The sequence below is a fragment of the Canis lupus genome, chromosome 14 (assembly GCF_048164855.1).
Source record: "Canis lupus baileyi chromosome 14, mCanLup2.hap1, whole genome shotgun sequence".
NCBI classification, from domain to species: domain Eukaryota; kingdom Metazoa; phylum Chordata; class Mammalia; order Carnivora; family Canidae; genus Canis; species Canis lupus.
The window spans coordinates 58,718,590-58,742,471 of NC_132851.1; positions in this window are offsets into that span (position 1 = coordinate 58,718,590).

The following is a 23,882-nucleotide window of genomic DNA, read 5'->3' on the forward strand; positions in this document are numbered from 1 at the left end:
GACTTCTGGATCACACCCTGCTCCGAAGATAGGCGCTAAACTACTGAGCCACCCAGGGATCCCTGATTCCCGCACTTTCAATCTGCATGTGACTTTAGGTATAAAGGGAGTCTCTTGTACACAGTATATGGATGAGTCTTTTTTTTTTTTAAGATTTTATTTATTTATTCCTGAGAGACACAGAGAAAGAGAGAGAGGCACAGACACAGGCAAAGAAAGAAGTTGGCTACATTCCATTCAGGGAGCCTGAAGTGGGACTCAATCCCAGGTCTCCAGGACCACACCCTGGGCCCAAGGCGGATCTAAAACTGCTGAGCTACCCTGGCTGCCCCGAGTCATTTTTTTTTTTTTTTTAACCATTCTGTCACACTGTGTCTTATGATTGGAATATTTATTCCATTTACATTCAGAGTAATTATTGATAAGTATGTGTTTCTTGTCATTTTGTTATTTGTTCTGCATTTGTTTTTGTGGATCTTCTCTGTCCCTTGCTTCCCTTACTCTCTTCTCTCACCATACTTTGGCTGTCTTTAGTGATATACTTGGATTCCTTTCTCTTACTTTTTTGCATATATATTACTGTTTTTTTATTTGTGGTTACTGTAGGTTTGTATATAATGTCTTCTATCTTAAGTTGATGATTGCTTAAAGTTGAACCCATTCTTCTCTTCCCCCCATAGTTTGGGTACATGGTGTATTATTATTTATTTTTTATTTTATGCATCCCTTAACTGATTTTTATAGATATACTTATTTTTAATGCTTTGGCACTTCCTTCTTTTCTTACTTTTACTTATGGTCTTTCCTTTCCATTCAAAGAAACCCCTTTAATATTTCTTGCAGAGCTAGTTTAGGAGTCATAAATCCCTTTAACTTTTGTTTGCCTTAGAAACTCTATCTCTCCTATTCTAAATCATAGCCTTACTAGATATTGTATGCTTGGCTGAAGATTTTTTTTTTCCCTTTCAGCACTTTGAATATATCAAGCCACTGTCTTCTGACCAGCAAAGTTTTTATATAAAAATCTGCTGGTGGGCTTGTGAGGTTTCCCTTATACATAAAAATTTTATTTTCTCTTACTGTTTTAAAATTGTTTGTCACTCCTTTTTGTCGTTTTAATTCATATGTGTCTTGGTGTGGACCTACTTGAGTTGATTTCTGTGCTTCCTGGATCTGATTTTCTGTTTCCTCCTCCAAATTCAGGAAGTTTTGAGCTACTATTTCTTCAAATAAATATTTTGTCCCCCTTTTCATTTTTCTTCTTCTGGGATTCCTATGATGTGAGTGTTTTTAAGCTTGATGTAGTCACTGAGTTCCCTATGTCTATTCTCATTTTGCATAAATATATTTTTTTCTCTTACCTACTCAGTTTGAATACTTTCTTTTACTCTGTCCTCCAGGTCACTGATTCGTTCTACCTTTTCTAGACTGCTACTTATTCCATCTAGTATATTTTTAATTTCTCTCATTGTGTTCTTTATCACTGATTGGTTACTTTTTTATCTCTAAGGGAGTAGAGTAAGGGAGTCACTGATGCCCTCCACTTGTCTCAAGTCCAATGAGTATCTTTATGATCATTACTTTAAATTTTGTATCAGACAGATTACTTATCTCCATTTTGCTTAGGTTTCTTGCTGTGATTTTGTCCTATTCTTTCATTTGGGACCTATTTCTCTCTCTCCTCATTTTGTGTAACTCTCTTTCTCTGTGTAAGGAAAGTTAGCTACATCTCTTGCTCCTGAAAGTAGTAGGCAGGCTGCACACTTTTAAAAAGATGGTGCTGTTCTGTTTCAACAGGCAATGTGTAGCCACTGCTGAAAACAAGGTAGCCAGAGCATGTCAGCAAAGGGTGCAATGGATAGGGCTTCAGTTTTAAAAAGGTGTGTACATTTTCTGTAGGAGGTGACCAGCCACCACCATGGGACTGAGGTCCTGCAACTCGTGTAGTTAGGGGACTCAGTGTTGGCAAAATTCATGCAGGTCTTCTGGGAAAGGAGACCTACAGCACCAGGATTGAGGCAGACCACTTTGGAGGGGGTATGGTGCTGTGCAAGCATGTCAGATAATGAATTTCAACATCGCACTGGTTCCTGGAGGTGGCCGTTTCTTTATTCTGCAGAGTGGGGGAGGGAAATGGTACCTGGAGCTCCTGTGTTCCTGGAGAAGTCCCACAGGAAACTCTGAGATGTATAAATAGCTCTCCCTCCTGTATGTATGTCCCAGGTGATATTCAAACTGTTGCTTCTGTGCTGTATTTCTGAAGGCAGTTTGTGGTGCTTTCTCTTTAAGGGCAGGGACTCTGCTTCCTACCACCCTCCAGGCTCTCTCAGAACCAAACCCTATGATTTTTAAAGTTCCAGACTCTAAGTCCAGCTGGTTGTAAGAACTTAGATAATTTGGCATGTCTGATTTTCTTAGCCACATGGTATGGGGATTCATCTTCCCTGTGCAGTTGCCCAGTATGATAATCTGTTTTCACACCTCTCCATACCTGTGGCTCCTTCCTTCTGGTGGCCAGACCCATGGAGTTTAGCTCACTACATCTTTGCCCTTCTACCGTCTTCAGTGTTGTCTTCTCTGTACATTTAGTTGTGGATTTTGTTCTGCAACTCTTTGAGTCCCTTACCAGGATTTTTTTACACTGATGTGAGTGTTATCTAGTTGTATCCCTCAGGCGAGTTGCATTTAGGGTCCTCTCACTTTACTATGTTCCCAAGAAGTTCCTGTTTCTAGTTTTTTTTTATTTTTATTTATTTATTTTTAACTGGCAAATAGTACTGCAGTTAACATCTTTAATCTTCATATGACTACTTGGCAGGGTTATAGTATAGGTAGGGGATAGAGGCTTATAATTTTGGAAGGAAAAGAAGAGGTTTTTGATAAAATGCCCTCAAGAGTAAAGAGTAATAAAAATTCTCCTAGGATATAAAATTTCATATATATATGTGAAATCATGCATAGGACTCCTTCTTTCCTCTCTACTTTCTCCGCCCTCCCCCCCTTATTTTCTCCTTTCTTCCTCCCTACCTTCCTTCCACAAATATTTGAGAGCCTATTATTTGTCAGGCACTATTTTAGACACTTGGTATATAACAGTCAACGATGCAGAGAATCCTGAACACCTGGGCTCAAACCCAGTATTAATCTAGGAGGTCTGTTTCTTCTTAGGTCTTCTGAGAGATGCAAATCCTTATATTTTTGCCTTTCAGCTCTATTGGTCACTTAACTGTACAACACTTATACACTTTTAAGAGATATAGAACCTTTATCTATTTTTCAATAATAGAACAACATTTTGAAATGCCTCGAAACAGAAGTCTAACCAGTAGTATCTTGCGCATAGCAAAAAGGGCATTGTGGAGAGAGAAAACAAAGTCAAAAAAGGTAAATGTGATTACACGCATATTGTGTCCTGAAAATTGCAAATATTTGCAATGACTGAAGAGGAAATAGGTGTAGGGATCTAGTAGAGTTACATCTGCAAAAACAGATTGGGCCATAATGTAGATTGCTACTTTGATGATCAGTCTCAAGTTTTAAGAACATTACTTTTCTTTTCTTTCCTTTTTTAAATGGGTTAGGTATTTCTGTTAATTACCATTCTTTAAATTTCATTTATTCAACAATTTTCCCTGTGCCAACTGTGCAAAGGTAAATGTCCAATACATTATGCTGTGAGAATTGCTGAAATTATGACTAAAATTTTTATAAAATATAATGATCCCTGAATTCAACTTACTCTAAGTATACATTAGATCCATAGAGATTTATTCCACTTATTTTCACATTGACAAATGAAATGTTCCTACCATCCTATATGTAACTAGACAAAGATAATAACACCAAATCATGTAGAAAATGTTAGAATTATTATTTTATTATTTATTATTGTTAGATTTTTTTTGCCCAAATCTATATTTCTCTTTGTACAGAAAATAAGAAAAAAAAACACATAAAATATAATTATCATTTTGTTTTTGTTGTCCAAATTATACTAGATACATTATATATTTTTTATTTTTTAACTTGTTGCTGACTCTTTAAATCTAGTTGGGTGGACAACTCAAGTGCTTATTTTCACATTGCCTAGGCTGGAAATGAAAGGAACCATCTCAGCTATAATAATTAACTCGAAAGTATTACTGGATCATTGTTGTCATTCATATGGTTTATATAATATTAACAAATGGAAACAGAAGACATTCTTTAAGAGTGTTTGAACTAGAGAGGTCCGTTTTACTAGAATTAAAATTGTATTTAAAGTTCATTTAACTGAGCATTTTAGGATAGACAATTAGAAATACCTCTGGGCAGAACCTACAGAGGGTATTAATTTGTTAAGGGTATTAGTTGCTAAGAGATTACTTTGGCATCATAGCTTTTACTCTGAAATTCAGGCAGCAGGCAGTGCCCAGTCCTCTTAAGATTTTGCTTCTACTTTCTGCTGACACCATTAAAATTTCTAGAGTTGTTTATAGTAGAGAGGATTAAAGACAATGGCAAAACCAAGAGTCACTAAAGGATAATGATGTAGGCATAGGAAAGATACACATGATAGATCAGGTGAATTGGTAATGAAGGAATGCTTCAAACTACTAATGCATAGTAAGGGAGAGTCAAAAACTTGAAACATAATATGTGGGATAAAGTGAAACAATTTGAACTCATATGTAATAATTATACAGAAACCGTAAATAATTCCTGACTTAAGAAACTGTGTGTGTTTGTGTGTGTGTGTGTGTGTGTGTGTTTTGGTTTTCATTTTGTTTGTTTTGTCTATTTTGATTTTTTCATGGTTTTTTTCCTTTTGCATAAAAGATCCTAGTACACCTCTCTGTGCCATCCAAAAATAGCTTTATATAGAAGCTTTCAGAGAAATCTAGTCTTTCTCAAACAGGTAATTTTAATAACCTAATTAGATTGTCTGAGTGCTTCACTGTTACAATGATAGACAATACATAAACAACCCGGGCTGTCACCTGAACACTCAGCATAGCTGAATTTGCATTTGAATAGTTGCCAGAATGTATTTTTTGCTTTTGGATCCACTGCATCATGCATTCTTTTAGTCTTTTGTTAAAGCAAAATCTGCAGCAAAATTGCAGAAAGCCTTGTTAATTCATTTCTTAATGAATAATACCCTTTGGCATTCTCTTTGATAGTCATGGTTTGCTGGAATGAACAGCGTACACTACTCTTTTTGGATTACTACAGCCCTTTTCAAGCTTGAATATGCCTTGGGGGTAAAATAGAGGGCTATCCATTTGTACACAGGAGGGAAAGTACTTAGATGAATACCAAAATGGAGGTGTTGGGGTACATAATAAATTTGTTTAGTGGAGATTGAGGACTAAGAAAGTTTGCCCATGGAATAATATTTTAATAGGATATATAGATCAATGTTATGCCTTCACATACAATGTGAATTAAATACTCAGGTAGCTTCCCAGACAATATAGCAAATAGTAATTTCTGATCTATGTGTTTTTTTTTTGTTATTTGTATACTTTTATGAGTCAAAGTTCAAGTCGTTTTAATAAATACTCATATTCATTAAATGACTACAAGGGCCCAGTTGTTGTGCAAATAACTGAGGATATAGGTAAGTATGAAATGTAATCTTTAACTTTGGGGTTTATATCATATCAGAGGAGAAAGAGAAGTTTCTAGCTAACTATGATGCAGTGTGATAAGTGACATAAAAGAGACATTAATAAGTACAATCATAACAAATGGAAAAAGCAATTATTTTGCATAGAAGGACAGCTGGACAGGTTTCGTAATACATGCAACATTTAAATTGAGAATTAAGCACTTGGTTGATTTGTGGCAGATGCAAAGAGATGTCAGGGCATTTTAGGAGGGGCAGCCCTAAAGGTAAAAATCATTGGGTCAGGGAAATTCTTGATAAATGATTAGGATGAAGATAAGGAAGGTCTGGAGAAGTACTGGGAAATGGCAAGATATGAAGCTGTGAAAATAAGATGTCAGGATCAGTTTCTGCTTAAATTTGTCTTTGCAGAAATAGCCTACACTAGTCTCTAACGATCTGGGGCCAATGATGATTCCTGAAACAATTTATGTATGTTCATTAATTGTTCAAAACAGCTACTATTGAATACCTGTGAATATTTTGAGAATTTCAAATTAAAATATGATTTTAAATTACTTCCTGATCCTGTAATTCCTGTTTTGTATTATTAGCTGTGATATATTCTTTTTTTTTTAAAAAAAGATTTTATTTATTTATTCATGAGAAACACAGAGAGGGAGAGAAAGGCAGAGGGAGAAGCAGGCTCCATGCAGGGAGCCCGGCGCAGGACTTGATCCCCGAACTCCAGGATCACACCCTAGGCCAAAGGCAGCGCTAAACCACTGGGCCACCCGGGCTGCCCAGCCGTGATATAGTCTAATAATAATATCAAAATAAGCAATGAAGATCAAAATTATATAAATTTGATAGAGTTTATAGGAGTAAGGGAAAGATTCCTGTTTCATCAAAATGTTCAATCAAGGATAAGAAATTCCAAGGTCATTAAGTTTGGGAGACTAAATACTAAATTGCCTTTGACAAGAATTGCATTCAGAGTGAGGTTCTTAAAATTCTGAAATAGACAATCTTGTTTAACTGTTAAATTCACTTGTTTGAGCGTATATATGTTATATATAACTTTATATTTTTATAATATGCAAACATTCTATGAAAACTAATTTACCAAAAGACATACTTTTTGGAACATGCAGGATACTAAAAATATTTCATAAGTGAATGGCAGGTATCAGAAATGTACCATCTACCAAACACGTATGTGAATAACCAACTGGTTCCTTGTGTGTTTTTTCTCAAGTGCATTCCTTGCCTATTGGGTGCTGGGCTCTGTATAAGGGGAACTGATTATAGGCTCATTTGCCAGGTTCCTATGGCTGATTTAAACCAATAGGAAGCAGTGGTGAACCAGGTATTCTTCCTCCTTTCTCTGGCAGTGCCTATATTCCCTCTATGTCCCCGTTCTAATAAATAGGCTCTAACTTGTGCCAGTAGCCTTTAGCTTACCCATTCCCTAGGTGTCCATGTTACCACATCCTTACATTATAATACATTTAGAGTTTGTAGTGTGATCTGCTGTTGCTATTAATACACCATCCTTAGTTTCTCTTCACAGCTCTTCCATTACTACTGTGTCAAGCTTCTTCTATTTAAAGCATTTTGAAAGAAATTTCTCTTTCCCTAGGTGGATGCTGACTAATACAACATCTTCAACATTTGTTCAACAGGCACCAGATTTGTACAATTACTTTAAAGGTTATTATTATTATCCTGTTTTTTTTTATTTTTACAAATAAAAAAATTGAGACTGTAGAGTCTGTAATTAAGAGTTTTATCGAATTCAAGATCAGTGCTAATGCACACTAAAAAATGGCATTTTGGAATAGTCCCCTCTACAAAAGCAAAGAGAAAAGCAATATGAATAAAAGTGTGCTTGAACTCACAACTGATTTCGGTCATCTATCTCATTACCAAGACACATCGTATATCTCATTAAAATTTAGGTTTGAGAACCTTGCCTTTAGGATCTTCTCCAATAGCATCTATAACCTCCCACCTCCATCTTAGAAGTCAGCATTTTCTCCTACTAGTTCAGGTTTTTAAGATGCCAGTCCTACCTATACCTTTGTAGAAAGTTGACTGAAGCTATATTTTAGTACTTTGATAGATACAGTATTGATACATAGCTCAGTATTTCTCCTTTACATTGAGATATTTTGTGTGTTGTTCTCTTGCATCGCACTTCCTCACCTGCTGTTCAGTGCTGTAATTAAAATGTCAACAAACACTTCTTTTATAATAGACAATATTCCTGACAAGTTGGACCTAATAGGAAAAATATCTTCAGTGCTTAATGCCAAGTCTCTACTTCTTTATCTCTCTCTCTCCATGTCTGATCATAATCATCCATATTGTCTCTCTTTCTTTTCCCTTTTAGTTTAAAAATTTAATAATGATTGCAGTATATATTTTTTCCTTTTGCTGAATGTGTAGACAAAATGCTTTTCATTGACATGACTTTAACTAGTGACTTTAAGGATATGTTTGTGAACAAGAGATATTCAGTGGAAAAATAGCTGTGTTTTTGATAGGTGACTTTTATACAAGCTTTGATAGATTTATTTTTTTAACATTCTTTTCAGAGAACAGTAAACTTTGAAAAACATCTCAGAACACCACTGATTTTTACTTTTGAGTTTCTTAGGCATTGAACAAGGCAGCATTTTATAGGTTCGAAAGCCCTTTAATTTTCCTGAGTAACGATTAGTTTTCTCAACATTTACTGTACTCCAAACTCTTGTGAGAAGTAGAAGATGCTTATATGAGATTGACCCAACCATAAAGCAAAAGTCATTAAGCATGCACAAGTATCATTCAAGTATCAGTTAAGGCAACTCCAAACATTGGCTAAATGGAGTATCAGCAGAAATGGAGATCAGAAAAAGAACATCTGGTTGAAATTTGAACAAGGAAAATGGGTCTACATTTGATATGATTTCAACATTTTGATTGAACTCCCTTTCCAATGCTTATTCCAACAGAAAGTCTTAGGCAAATGAGAAAACACATATTGAGAAGCCAGGTAGCTGCATGGTTATGAATACCATACCCATTCAAGCAATATTTTTCTTAGGATCTTAATAACTTGCATCCTAAGATGAATAAATCTCATTGTAAGCCCTTAAACTTATTTTCAACAATCTATATGCACTTATGTTCGTATTTTCCAAGATAATAGGGAGGAATTGAAATCCAATAGACTACTTTGTTTAATGGAGTCAATGAATTGTAATTTCAATTGTAAGTATATGCCTATATTTTGTATATACAATATATTCCTTAAAGATGTGCCTACATAGTACATTTTAAGCAATAGTTTATTCAATGTAATAAAATATAAATAAAAGTGATTCTCCAACCAGAGAAGAATCTAATGCTGAGCACTGGGTAATGAAAAGACTGCAAGTGACATATGCTGAACTCATGTCTGAACTCTAGCACTTACTGTGTATGTGATTTTGTATATGAGCTTTAAACTCATTGAACATGTTTGCACTTGGAGATCATCTAACTCATGTTTCCACGTAGGAGATCATTTTCCTCATAGCACCATTAGTATAATAAAGGATGTAATAAAAGTTATAGGATTCAATAGACTAAAAAAATGATAGTTTTTTTAAACTAACATTATCTCTACTCAATGCAAGGTGTTCTCCAATACACGGACACAAATTGGCTTTGTGGCTTTGACAGCTTAAAATTCTACCATTGCTAAATCACCACAAATAAAATATTATATTAATATATATTTAGAAGCCATATTTATTCTAAAAGCAATAATTATATAGGAATTTATTCCCAGGTGTTACTTTTTAAAATAGTGTTCATTTTCTTCTTATAGTTTATCAATTAAATATTTAATAATAAATGTATTCTTGATATGGACTTGAATATTTATTTTATAAAATAAATTGCAGAGTTATTTTAATGGCTCTTACACTTACTTCTTTCAAGATACAGATTTTGTACATCTGTATGAAAACAAAGCATGGGAAAATAAGTGTTGGTAGAGTTAGTGGAAGTATAATCCGGCCTTGAGATTTTATTAAGGTAGAATAGGTATGCTCTATTTGGTTTGCAAGATCTCCACCAAACTTAAAACAAGCTGGCTAGAATCTTGGATACACTCCAAAACTAATAATCAGAAATGGAAGATGCAGAGGATTATGGAAAATCAAACAATATCTTTCAAATGCTGTAATAACTAAAATGAGAACACTCCATATAGTAATAATGAAAGTTATATTTCAGAATTCTTAGCCTCCTGGATTTGAAAAATAATAAGAAGAGCTATCCTTGTTGAATGAATTTTGCTTTCTAATTTTTTTTGAAATAAAAATTTTCTTTTATACAAGTGTTGTGTGAGTGGAGCCTTTTCATAAACAAATAAACAAAACTGAGCTCAGTGAAGCCATTCAAGATACCTATGTAAAATGATAAATAAGAAGAATTAATGCTTATGGAATTGCATTGTAGACATTAATAGACATTAATGTTAAACCACAGAGCAAAAAGATTTTGTTTTTGAACTAACTAGATGACCTAATTAAATCATAGCCTTGCTAGAGACTTGATCCAGCTCAAAAACCTGAAAGGCAGGGGACAGAATTTATACCCAGGTTGTCTAATACCAAAGCTTGTACAGTTAGCAACTGTCAAAGCTGTCTCTATAGTCACAAGTTAAGTGTATCCAAACAGCTTTCTTATTGATTATTTTAATGTATGGAGATAGGAGATACTAACTTTAATGATAAAGCTATAGATAAAGGAATAAAAGAAAAGAGAAACAGTGGGCCCTAGAGATTTACTTTGGTTTATAATGAAAGAAACTATGTCTAAACAAATGCAGTGATTAAGCAGGAGGAATATTTGTTTTTACTATGTTTAGGCAAATTTGTAAATACCAAACATTCTATTTATATAAACTTAGATACACATGACTCAAACTCAAGTTTATTTATGTGTTATTGTGGTAAGACATATATATATATGTATTTTTTTAAAGCGACAATACAAAGTAGGATTTCATTATGTTGAAAAAGGTAGGATTAACTATAAATGCTCTAGAAATTTGGTAGAAGGTAACATTACTGCATGATAATAGAACAAACATAAATGAAGCAACTATAAATTAAATTCTGAAATAATGTGTGGGATTCAAATTGATAAAGAGGATGGGGTTATATTTTGAGTGAGATGGCTATGAGAAGAAGCAAGACTGTCTTTGGACTGTCCAAGTATTTATCGAGAGGGGTGCTGAATAGAAGTGAAGGAGAATAAGCCACTGCTTAATGCCTGATACAAAATAAAGGCTCAATCAACATTTATTGAATTAAAGTATGAAATATATCTACATTAAGGATTTACAAGCAGTTTCAATAAATAAGTCAGATTATACTATCTACACAACACTGTTACAGATACTAGATCTGAACCTACCCATAGTTCTAGCTGAAGGGGAAGAAGACCTGAGAACAGATAGGTCATCATAAGCCATAGAGAGGCTAAAAAGAAGGTCAGATCAAAATATTTAATCTTTCAGCAGTGAAGAATTGTCCCAAGTTTTATTTTTTATTTTTTTTGAGATTTTATTTATTTATTCATTAGAGACACAGAGAGAGAGAGAGAGGCAGAGACACAGGCAGAGGGAGAAACAGGCTCCATGCAGGGAGCCTGATGTGGGACTCGATCCCAGGACTCCAGGATCACGCCCTGGGCCGAAGGCAGGTGCCAAACCGCTGAGCCACCCAGGGATCCCCTGTCCCAAGTTTTAGATCAGAGAAATGGCATGATGAATAATATTTAAGAAGGCAGAACTTGTGGTTACATTTTAGGTCAAGGACTCACTTGAAATTTTGAGACTTTATGAAAGATAAGGAATGTTTATTCTCAACATAACTATATGCATTTATGTAACAAGTTTTTGCTTATGTTATGAGAATTCACAGATATTTAGAACCTAAGTTAATGATTTTTTTTAATAGACTAGAATACATTTGGTATGGACTGAAGTAGAGATAAGATATAGGGCTCTAGCAATTCAGGTATGAGTTAATAGATTATTAGGATGATGAAAGTAAGAATGGAAAGGAATGAATGGATGTCAGATTCAAGAAGGAAGGATCCATAGGATCTTTTTATATATTTTTTATATTTTTAAATTATTATATATTTTTATATTTTTAAAAATTAAGTTAAAAATTTAAAGGTAATTCATGTCATAGTTTAGCCAGTGTGTTTTCATTTCATATGTTGAGTAATCTCGTGTTCATTAACATATAAAGTCTTAGGACTAATCCAAATAAATGAGAATTTTTTTCAGCAGGTTTTTTTTTTAACATAGGAAAACTGGAACTTATAGAAATTTAATTATTTCAATTTCAATCCTCCCAACACCAAAACTCATGACTTTTCCACTTAAACTCCACTGCCTAAAATACCAACTCATTTATTTCTTGATCAGCTAAGTCACATTTTTTTTATTCTAAGAGAATTTAAAAATTCATGATAGAGAAATGTGGTAGAAAGAAAAGAAATTGAGACTCCAAATCATGACCATATAGTAAAGCAAGTTTTCCCCAGAATTCTGTTGGTCACAAACTCTAGGCACAATGTGGCTAGATTCTCTGCTCAGTTACCCTTTGGTTCAGAATTTTGAGAGCTTCCTGAGAGAAATGTGAAACTGGACCCTTTACACAAAGGGTGGGAGAGACCAAAGAAAGAAGCAGGCCAGTCCAGACTTATAAATGAAGGAAACTTATCCCAAGGCTTCTCTTGGATGGCTGCAAGATGAGTGGATCTCTATCTTGCCCCACCAGAATCTTAAAAATTCATAGAGGCTTTAACTAGGGTTAGTCTCATATTCAGGCCAAGTGGCTTCATCAACACATTGCTTTCTCAAAGCTTCATGCTTGAAAATGGCTCCTACTATGGGATTAGAGAGCAGAATGTACATGACAGTGACCAGGAAGGAGTTAAAGAGCCTTCAGTTGCCTGGATTTAGCTCACGGGCCCACTAGTGGTCACATCCTCTAGAAAAACTCCCCCAACAGTATCATTAAGCTGAAAACAAGGCAAAAGGTACAGTTATCTGGGGCTTGTGGCTCCCTACCAATCTTATTGATTATTGACAAAATTAATTTCATTGTGCCTATAGGACTGGAGTTTCCATTTTACTGCTAGCTCTGAGCGAGGGATCACTATCAGCATCTAGAAACCATCTTCACTCCTTGCCATGTGACCCTGTAGGCAGTTTACCACATGAGTGATTGTTTTCTCTTATCCAGCAAAACTGCAGTTCTTTGACGTCTTCTTCTGTGACCAGCCAGAGAAAACTCTGTGCCTTAAAAGAGCTCATGTAATTAGGTCGAGCTTACTCAGATAACTTCCCTATTTTAAGGTCAACTCTTTTGAGACATTAATTCCATCTACAAAATTCTTTCAAGCAGCATATAGATTAGCTTTGGGAGACAATGTGTCCTAACAAGAGCTAGCAATGTTGGGGGCCATTTAGAATGCTGCCTTCTACACTCAGTAGAATAAACAGTTCAGTAAATAAATAAGTATAGTAATCTTCCAAATTTTTATCTTCCTCTAAGGAATAATCAGCTAATCTATAAATGCTTATCTCATTTTAGTATTTTTTTTTATTTTTGTCTCTTTCCAACATTAGTAATGAGCTTTTTGAAAAGAGCAATTGTATGTTATGTATTAAATATTCCCAATTAGCACAATGTCTGGCAAATAAAAGATACTCAGCATGAATTAATGGAAATCATACTTAATACTAATAATTTAAAAATAACTTCAATGTTCACGTACCTCACTGTGGAAAACCATCCTACTCTGAGGACATGGATTTATAGAAAGTGTAAAATTTAAGAATGCTGTAAATTATACACAACATTCAATGAAATTTTGCATATGAAGAAAACCAGAACCTATAATCTTTGTATAGTCACTTAGAAAGTGGCACTTTGTGCATTAATTTTAGAATAGATCTTTCTGACTAAGGAAGCATTTGGATATGTTTTTTAAAATGTCAACGGTACCAGAGAAAATGTCATGTCTGTTTTTAATCTTTCTCCCTACTTTATTCTTGACATCTAGAAAAGACCCACAGAAGCAGGCAAGAGATAAAAGGAAGATGTGGCTTTGAGCTACCCCCATTCTTTGCTCTAACATGGGTCTGTCACTGCCACAGCTTCACTGAACATGTGTAAAAGTGTTAATATGTTACCATTTGCCCCTAATCTTTATCCTTACTTCGCTAAAAAAAGTGGATTGACAAGTGGAGAATGTAGGATCATATAGACAGATACTTACTAGTATCTTTATTTAAATAATCCATACTTATGTCTAAATACAGTTACAAAGAGAGGTTGAATTATAATTTTTAAAGAGTTATTAACTAAGCAGTGCTGAAAGCAAAACTGGAAAAATAAAGTTAATTTTTTTACATTTGCATTTCTTTCTTCTAATTCATTTATTTATTTTTAAATTTCTGAGTACAAACTAACAAAGGCCTTAATAAAAAATTATCTTGTGCAGGTATTCTTTTTCCTCTTCCTATCCAAAGTCTTATTATAGTTTGTATTTTCATTCCTGAAAATAAAAATTTGAGTAGCTAATAAGATCTACACTAGCTGCTGATATTAAATTTCATCCTCAACTTGCATATAATCTTTAGTCTTAATATAGTTTTGGTTTAATCATCAGAGACATCATACACATCATTTTTTTTTGTTTGTACTTTTTCCTGAATTTTCTAGGAATATGGATATTTTGCTTAGATAAATGAAAATAAGTAAATTTAAGCCTTTAATTTGAATGTGAAACAGATCTATAGTTATTCAAGAAAACATTTTAAATTACTGATTAGGATACTTTAGCTTCCATAGAATAGTACTAAATAACCTTTAAAATGTTTTGATCAAATGCTTTCTTGATGATAAAAGTAAAAATGATGTTTATCTATTTTATTTTTAACAGCACCTTTACTCTGTAGGGTGTAACAGTTTATCTTCTTTATGTTGTGGATAAAGGTAGAATAATTTAATTTTAGGTTAAGGTGAGAGCATTTATAAAAAGGAAAAAGGATTGAATCTCCCCAAAGATTAACGTAACTTTTATTTTGAAGTGGATAAACATCACAGTCTCCTTTGTGCATAATTATATGATTGTATTAATAAGCTCACTTAAAAAAGATTAGTTCGAAAATAGATACCTTTCTGTATATTATATATGGAAATAAATGTTGCAGGGATCCCTGGGTGGCTCAGCGCCTGCCTTCGGCCCACAGCATAATCCTGAAGTCCTGGGATCAAGTCCCACATCAGGCTCCCTGCATGGAGCCTCCTTCTCTCTCTGTCTTTTTCTCTCCGTATCTCTCATGTATAAATAAATAAAATCTTAAAAAAAAAAAAAAGGAAATAAATGTTGCTACTACATGCAAAAACCAAGGGAGCAAATAAAAGCTGGAAAGAGAAAATAAGAAAAGGAGAGTAATACCTAAAAAAATGACAGCGAGTACCAGTGATGTTGGATATCTTAAAAAATTGATAACTATATGTTGCTAAAAACCAGATCCTACTACATTTGGGTGTGCTGAACTTGCTGCGTCAGCATCATCCTCAGGCTATTAGTGTTTCCTTGCTTTGAGTGGCTACCCTCTTTTCCATCTAGCGGTCACTACAGATGGTGCCTCCTCTCTTGGCTCAGTAGACTTCAACCCTTATCTTTAGAGGAGTATAATATAACACATTCAAAAAGAGTTTTGTTCTTCACTTTCATTACCTTTGTTATACTCACACAGACTGGTGTCTTATCCCTCTCTCTCTTTTTTTTAAAGATTTTATTTAGTTATTCATGAAAGACACAGAGAGAGGTAGAGACATATGCAGTGGGAAAAACAGGCTCCCTGAGGGGAAGTGATGTGGGACTTGATCCCAGGACCTTGGGATCAGGCCCTGAGTGTGAAGACAAACACTCAAGCACTGAGCCACCTAGTTGTTCTCAGAATGGTGTCTTCTAATTTTAGCTACAGAAGCAGGAAACAAATGTCAAACCAGAAAAATGTGAACTGCTCAGTAGTTCAAACTGTATCTACTGGGGTATATATGCGATGCTAGATTTCTCCAACTGCACAATAGCTCTAAGCCAGAAGCTTATGGCTTGTAAATTTATGGTGCATACATTGAACCAAGGGATAAAAACAAGATCCTACACAAATGAACTCATTTTTACACTCAAACCCTTAATCCAGGTAGACATGTATTACTTCTGGCCAGATGTGAAATGATATAGGAATAGCCATCAAACTGGTAAAATTTCAGTTTTATAATATGTCTCTAGTGTACCTAACTTTCCCACACAGACAGTTATTGAGTGATAGAAAGAACCATTCTATAAAATATATGAATTTAGGTGTTTGGGCTCTTTAAAAAGGATATTAAGGATATTTGGATATTTGCTTGTCAAAATATATAAAGAACTCCTATAACTCAATGTCCAAAACAAAAATGATCTGATTGAAAAATGGGCAAGGCACCTGAATAGACACTTTATCAAAGAAGATGTACAGATAGCTAAAGGACCCATGAAAAGAACTTCGAAATCGCTAATCATCGGGGAAATGCAATCAAAACCACAATGGGAATTCAGAATGGCTAAAATCAAAAAGAGAAAAAAATAACAAGTGTTAACAAGAATATGTGGAAAAAGAAACACTTGTGCATTTCTGGTAGGAGTGTAAATTGGTGCAGCCACTGTAGAAAATAGTATGGAGTTTCCTCAAAAAACTAAAAATAGAAATTCAATATGATCCAATAGTTCCATTACTGGGTACTTACCCCCCCCCCGAAAAAATAAAATTTTAATGTGGAAAATCATGCACCCCTATGTGTATTGCACCATTACTTATAATAGCTAAGATATGGAAGCAACCTAAGTACCTATGCATAGATGAATGGATAGATAAGATGTATTGCACATTCACACACACACACAGTCTGTAGAATATTATGCAGCCATAAAAAGGACAAAATCTTGCTATTTGTTACAACATGGATGGACCTAGAGTACATTATGCTAAGTGAAATAAGTCAGCTGAGGAAGATAAATACCATATGTGAAATATTAAAAACAAAACAAATGAATAAACAAAAACAATAAAATATTTTCTTTAAATTATGACTTATTTAAAAATTTTGTAGACCCCAAAGGTCCATTCCTGATCCATTTATTTGCCTTTCACATTTTTTTTGAGAAATATTGGCTAATTTTGTAACATCAAGATCAATTTTGTGATGATTACTATCCCCAAAACATCCCTAATGTCCAATGTCTCTCCTATATAGATTCACCTCTATTCCCAAATAACAGCCAAACTCTAGTTTATTGTGTTCCTTCATCTTCCAAAGCCTACTTTTCCTTTTGCAAGGAAAATAGCCCATGGCTCCAGGAATTCAACAGTCCAGCAGAAGAGAAAGAGGCCTGAGGGTTAGTATATAACTTTGTAAGTGCAGTTAGAAATGTCAGTAAAGCGCAATAAATGGTACAATAAATATAATGAGGACATACTTTTAACAGGTATTAATCCAACTTTTTGATTCCGTTAAAATGGTTCTTCACTTCCACATTAGTTATATAATTAGATCTGCATTCTTTATCATGACATTAACAACTACACCATCTTTCCTCAACCAAGCAAGCCAGCCGCATATCCCATCCGTTCCCATGTCTGTCCTCTCTTTCTATGCCAATTACACTAATATAGCTAATTTCCAGAACATAATCAAGATATCTCTTATACATTTGTGCAGTAAAATGCTTTTATGCACCGTTTGGGGCCAGTGTCTCATTTGTGAATACTCAGGTCAAATAGTTCTTCTATGATGCTTTCCACCTTTCAAGGCAAAAACCGTTATTTGTTTTTTCTTACAAAATGTATCATGAGATATATAAAGGATACGATGCAATATATCACTTATTTGATCTATATACACACATTGTATATACGTATATGTAACATATTTGAACATATCTTTATTATATTTTACAATGACTATTTTAGAGTTAGACTCAGTCATTGAGTTCCAAACTCTGTCATTTTTACCTACTCTATAGCTTAATAGAGAATACATGCTCTGCTAATATTTCACTATTTGTATGTACCTTTTAATTACTAGTAGTGATTGCTTCTGATAAAATATTTAAAACAGAAGTGAATGTAACATGTGTTGAAAAGAGTTGCTGCTTTTAATTTAATCAAAGCCTTTATTTATTTATTTATTTATTTATTTATTTATTTATTTATTGCCTTCTACTTGCCTTTTTAAGCTGCTGAATGGGGTAAATTTTTCTACTTCCAGTGCATAAAAAACTCTGAGAGACCAGGTACCTCTTCCGGTTGTTCTTAGGTAACAAAAAGTAAGCAATTGCTTAAAGTGGAACAACGCGGTCTCAATTCTTAGAGCATCCATTTTGATATATTAATCAACACTTTTCATTCCAAGGTAAACTTTTTCCTCTTCTCTTGAATGTAGTGCTGCTCATTGCAGGCATCGTCTTTGCATTTAGTTAAACTAAATCTCATTTTAATCATCTCTTATAGTTTTGGCTTAGCTCTTCAAACCACAGGGAGTAGAATTCAAGGAATAATAAAGCTCTTCCCCTAATGTTATTGCGCTTATTTCCAAGTTAGGTTTCCACTCTGGACCTGGATATGCTTGAAGCAGATCCTTCTCATTGGCATTTTGCTGGGTCCTATAGGATTCCTTAGCTGGCATCCCCCAGTTGTAATTTTCCAGAGGCTGCTGCTACTGATATTCAGCAGTTCATTGCACACAGAATCTCTTCACTGAACTTTTAAAAAATGACCCAGAGCCTGATAATTGTTTCAAACACTTGTATTTGAATACTTTGTTTGGAATTTCATATCAACTGTGTCATGGTCCCACAGTGGAAAATTTCAATTAAATGTTAAATCTTATATAATGAAGAAATGAAAGTTGATTCCCAGGCCAAATGCCCTACACAGAGAAATAAACTGCTAATAGATTTGTGCATCTTTAGGCATATAGAAGCATATCTGTACATACACACATCATTAGTATGTCTGTACACATTTACATGTGCATTGTATGTGTGTATGTAGATGGACATATACATCCACACATAAGTATACTCTAATGCATAGTACTTTATACGTATGTGTGCAGTATCTCCAAATATAGACTTTAGCAACTTGCTTTGTGCACATCTTTCCAAATCTACATACCAATTTCCTTGGAGTGGTGCAATGTCTGTTATATCCTTTTCTTTTATTATTTTATTTTTTTAACACCTAAATAGGGCATAGACTTGAAAGAGACCATCTGTTTCTTAGGCAAGCCATGAGTGACCTGCATAACTAGGAAGCACCAGAGTCCAGGTGGGCAGACGGTGGCAGTTGTGTTAACAAGCACTAATGAGTAAGGTTGGCTGTAACTGTCCTCTGCATGAAAAGGACACACAAATAAATACAAGCATTAATAAGCATTGCATAGGTATATCATTTTGTTAAAATAAAGATTTGGGGAATTTACATGTTAGATAAAATTATATAAAATTTCTCTTTCTGCACACAATATACACATATAGTATCTTTTAAGAGCTCTTTTTCTGGTTGCAGTATTTTGAGATAATACACATATTTATAAATAAAACATAAAAATCGCCATCCTCACTAAGATGACTTGTTAACAGTTGAATATGTTCTCTTCTTGTGTTAATATGTCAATTATATCTCAAGAGACAAAATGAAATTCATACTATTCACTATTGTTTAAAACGTTTTAGTTTTTAAAAGAAAGCATTTTGTCTCTCAGGTGGTCTTTTAGGATTAGCATTACAACTAATAATGTGGAAGTCTTCCTTGGACTTTTCTGAACTCTGATTTATTTTCCTATATATTAAAAACATATAGCTAAGTTGAAAAATATTTGCTTTACCTTTGACATTCTATTATAGTGGAATTTGAAAAAAATCCATAAGGCTTTGGCTTTTCTTATTTATTATGTTGTGAATATTCTGCTTCTCTTTTTTTATCACTCCAGATACCCTAAATTCTATTTCCTGGTTTTGTTTCCATCTAAGGCTGTTGTCTTTGTTTCTTTTTGTATACTCTCTTTTTCTCTTCCATTGGTGTTTCTTTACGGAGTTGGCAGTTTGGGGATCTGCTATTACCTTGTCAAGAAAGAGAGCTTCCTAGCCATTAGGCACAATATCTTCCCCTTCTATGAGACAAAATCCACCTGTATTTCATCCAGGTTTTCAATAATTAGCACGTACAAACACATACACACACATTATCAGCCTTATTCCACATCTAGCCACTGTCTATTCGACTCCAGCGTCATCCACAATATTCTGTATCCCATTACTGCTACCATATATAACTTTTCTCCTCCCAAACCCTGAGACATTTCAGTGCTTTCTGTTACTGGTATCCAATAATCAGCAAAACCCTCCTTATTTTCATCCTCTAGTGTGAAATTTTTTTCACTTCCTTGGATTACACCAATCTAGAATCTGTTTTAGTGTATGTGCTGCCGAAGTGAGCACAGCCAATCTAGAATCTGATCTCAAGAGATTAGTATTCGCTGTCTCAGATACTATGTTTTTGTAGGAATGAGGAGGGATACCTCTTTTTTGGTACCATTGTTGATTACAGTCTGTGGTTCATTTACTCATTGATAAACTGTGTTCTTTTATGGCCTCTGCTTTAGGTCTGCCATCAATTCCATTTCCTTATTACTCATATTCCCTACCTCAGCTCCCTGTTTTCCTTTCTATCACAATGGGTGATCTCATTTCTGTGGACAAATCCTTCAATGTAAGAGCTTCTCAATTTCTTCATTGACTCTTCTGCACCAAACTAAGTATACTAACTTCATCTCAATTAGTTCCAAAATCACACACTCAAGTTTGTTGTAATCAGGCAGCACAAAAATATATCTCAGCATATCTGTTTTGTAATTAAATGGTGTCAGTTTTGCTCATGGAATAATAATTAAAATTATCACTGTGTTTTTTAGTATCTGGCATGATCTAATCTTAACTACTTTACTAAAGAAGTTTTTACCCTAAACCACAGCATCCTATTCCTACATCTTGCTTCAACTATTCCTCCAATAATTCTTTAAGCCATTGACCTCTCAATTAAAGATAGAGCAAAGGCCCCATCCATTGATATCTGAATGAGTTCTATCTCACCTCCCTTCTACTCATGACTCCTCCCCTTAACTCACCTCACTACAGAAGCTTTTGGATTTCATCCTATCCTGTTTTCTTGTTAAGCTTTAACACTATTATCTTTGCCCCTATCTCTCCCTCCTCCCGACTACCTCTCTCTTCCTTCTGCTCTCTTCAATATTTGTCCTTTGTGGAGTGGATCCTTTTCATAGCTTTTACAAAATCTAAAATCTAAAAGATAAAAGAAAAAGATTTACACACACACATACACACACATACATACCTTCTCTCTAAATTCTCTCTAAAACCTTAGTTAGGTTATCTCTTACTTTCCCTGCAGTTATTCTCTTTAATATTTTTTGTCTGAGCTCATTATTTCTGTTCTGTAACTCTTAGCACCCATGTATACACAACTCACTCTAATTGAGTTTATTTTTTCATAACTCCTACTCCTCTCGAGTAACACTTGTAAAATTCTTCTGTAATAAAAAAATATTCTATAATCTCCACGTTGTTAAATTTATTTTTTTCATGTTGTTAAATTTTAAGGCCATTTCTCAGTCCACAAATTTTCTGTCCTTTTTAGTAACAATCAATTTTGTTTATAATTTGGTGTTTTTGAAAATTCTTCCTTTAAGTTTCAGGACCCCGTGTTCTCTTTAATTTTCTCTTACCTTTTTCTCCAAACACTTTCTTTTACTGTCTTCTTCTACTCAGCCACTTAATTTTGGACATTCTCAGTCCTTAATCTCATGTTCTTTTCCCTTCCCTTCTCCTTCAATGTCCTTCCTTAGATTATTTCATTCATTTCACAGTGTTAGTGATCTCCTATATGCTGATTATATGTAAATTTAAACTTCTAACTGAGGCATTTCTTCTGAGCTTCAGAACAGTATATCTAAAAGCCCACCTGACATTGGCATTTAATTATCTTAAATATGGTTTAGAATCATTATGTCCTATAACGGACTAAAGGCTTTTCCCTATTAAAATAACATTTATGGCAGTGTTTTCTTTTACTATAATCACTGTCAGTAAATGGTAACATTCATCCATTTATGCAAACCAGTAATCTAAGACTCATACCAGATAAGACTTTTCCCTTTTTTAACCCACATCTAATCTACCATAAATCAAGTTATTTTGGCATCCAAAATGTCTTTTATTTTTTTTAAATTTCTCTTCATCTTTCCACTAATCTCCTCACATAAGCTTTTGACATGACTTCCTGAATGGTTTCCCTGCTTTCACTGTAGTCCATCATCCATCCACCATTCTGTCATCTTTTCTATTAGGCAGTGATAATTTTCAAAAATATATCTCAGCATATCTGTTTTGTACTTAAATGGTGTCAGTTTTGCTCATGGAATAATAATTAAAATTATCAATGTGTTCTTTAATATCTGGCATGATCTAATCTTAACTACTTCTTCCTGGTCATTGGATATAATACCTTCTCCATTCTGCTCTCATTTCTGTGCATTCATCTCACTAGCCCTTTTTTGGTTCCTTAAACATATCATGTGAATTTTGTAATAGTGTCTTTACCCATATTGTTTTTCTTAAACATTACTTACCTGGCTACTTCCCACTCTCACACATTCCTGACTCAATTATTGCTTTTCTGGGGAAGTATTTATACACATACACTAAATTTTGTAGTTAATATTAACGAAATAATATAGAGAACTAAAGAACTGATTAAGAATACAATTATTAATCAAGTACCATCTACTGATTAAAGATTTAATTTAATTTCATTTTTCTTTTTGACAACTTAGTCATTGTTATTCTTCTTGTGTAAATCATGAAAGCAGGAGCTCCCTAGGACACCTGGGTGGCTCAATAGGTTAAGCAGCTACCCTCGGCTCAGGTCAGGATCTCAGGGTCTGGGGATGGAACCCAGCATTGGGCTCCGTGCTCAGTGAAGAGTCTGCTGCTCCCTCTGCCTCTGCCCTTCCCCCTGCTTTCTCTCTCTCTCTTTCAAATAAATAAATAAATAAAATATTTTATAAAGAAAGAAAAAGAAAGAAAGAAAGAAAGAAAGAAAGAAAGAAAGAAAGCAAGCGGGAGCTGCCTGTCTGTCTTTGTTTACCTTTGTAATCAGATGCCCTCTACCAAAGTGGAGTCTTGGATATATTGTAGGCACCCAAAAAATAATTTTGTGAAAATATAGGTGGCTTTTACTTCCTATAGTGATCATATTTCTTTTATGCATTGAGGATGCCAAGCTATTTTTGTCTTTTTAAATGATTTCAATGAATGATTTTCTGAAAGATAAGTAGAATGTATTCCTCTTCCCTTTGTTAAAAGGTTTTGATTGTATTTCCAACAGACCTCAAATTTAGGTTTTTTTTCTTTTCCCCTTTTCTACAGTGAGGAAGACATATCCAAATACAGTATTTACCTATATCTTATGTGTATGTCATGGATTCATTTTCTTGATTATTTTGGAATTCCTCATTCAGTTCCACTGCTTGTAAGCAGCCTGAGGTATATGCAACTCTTAGACTAGTTTCATGTCCAAAAGATATTCATCAAGTACAATCATGATAGACAAGGTTCTACAACATTACTCTTTCTTTTCCCCTGAAAATTTGTTCAAATAAAATTATGGTGCTGTGTAGAATAGTACAAGAGTGCTCCCTGATACTGGGTTTTCTGAGAGAAATTTACTTTTGTAAATCTCTCGTTCCAAAATGAAGGGTCAATTCTAATTTCTTTAATTTTTTTAGATATTTCAATATCTGAATGATCAGTAGAGACAAATGGAAGAAGACAGTTCTTTGCTCTCCTCATAATGTAGTACTGTAAAAGACAACATATTATAAGTAAATCTCTATTTTGTTAATATAAAGAGTACTCATAAAGCAAGAAACGAAAGGTAAATAAAAATAAACTGAAAATAAAACTGAATAAAATGTCTGGAGAATGATTTTAAAAGGAAAAAAAAGTAAAAATCCTAAACATATGAAAAGTCAATTAAAGATCTGCAAATGGAAGCAATATTTGTGGCACCATTTAAACTTGCAACATTAAT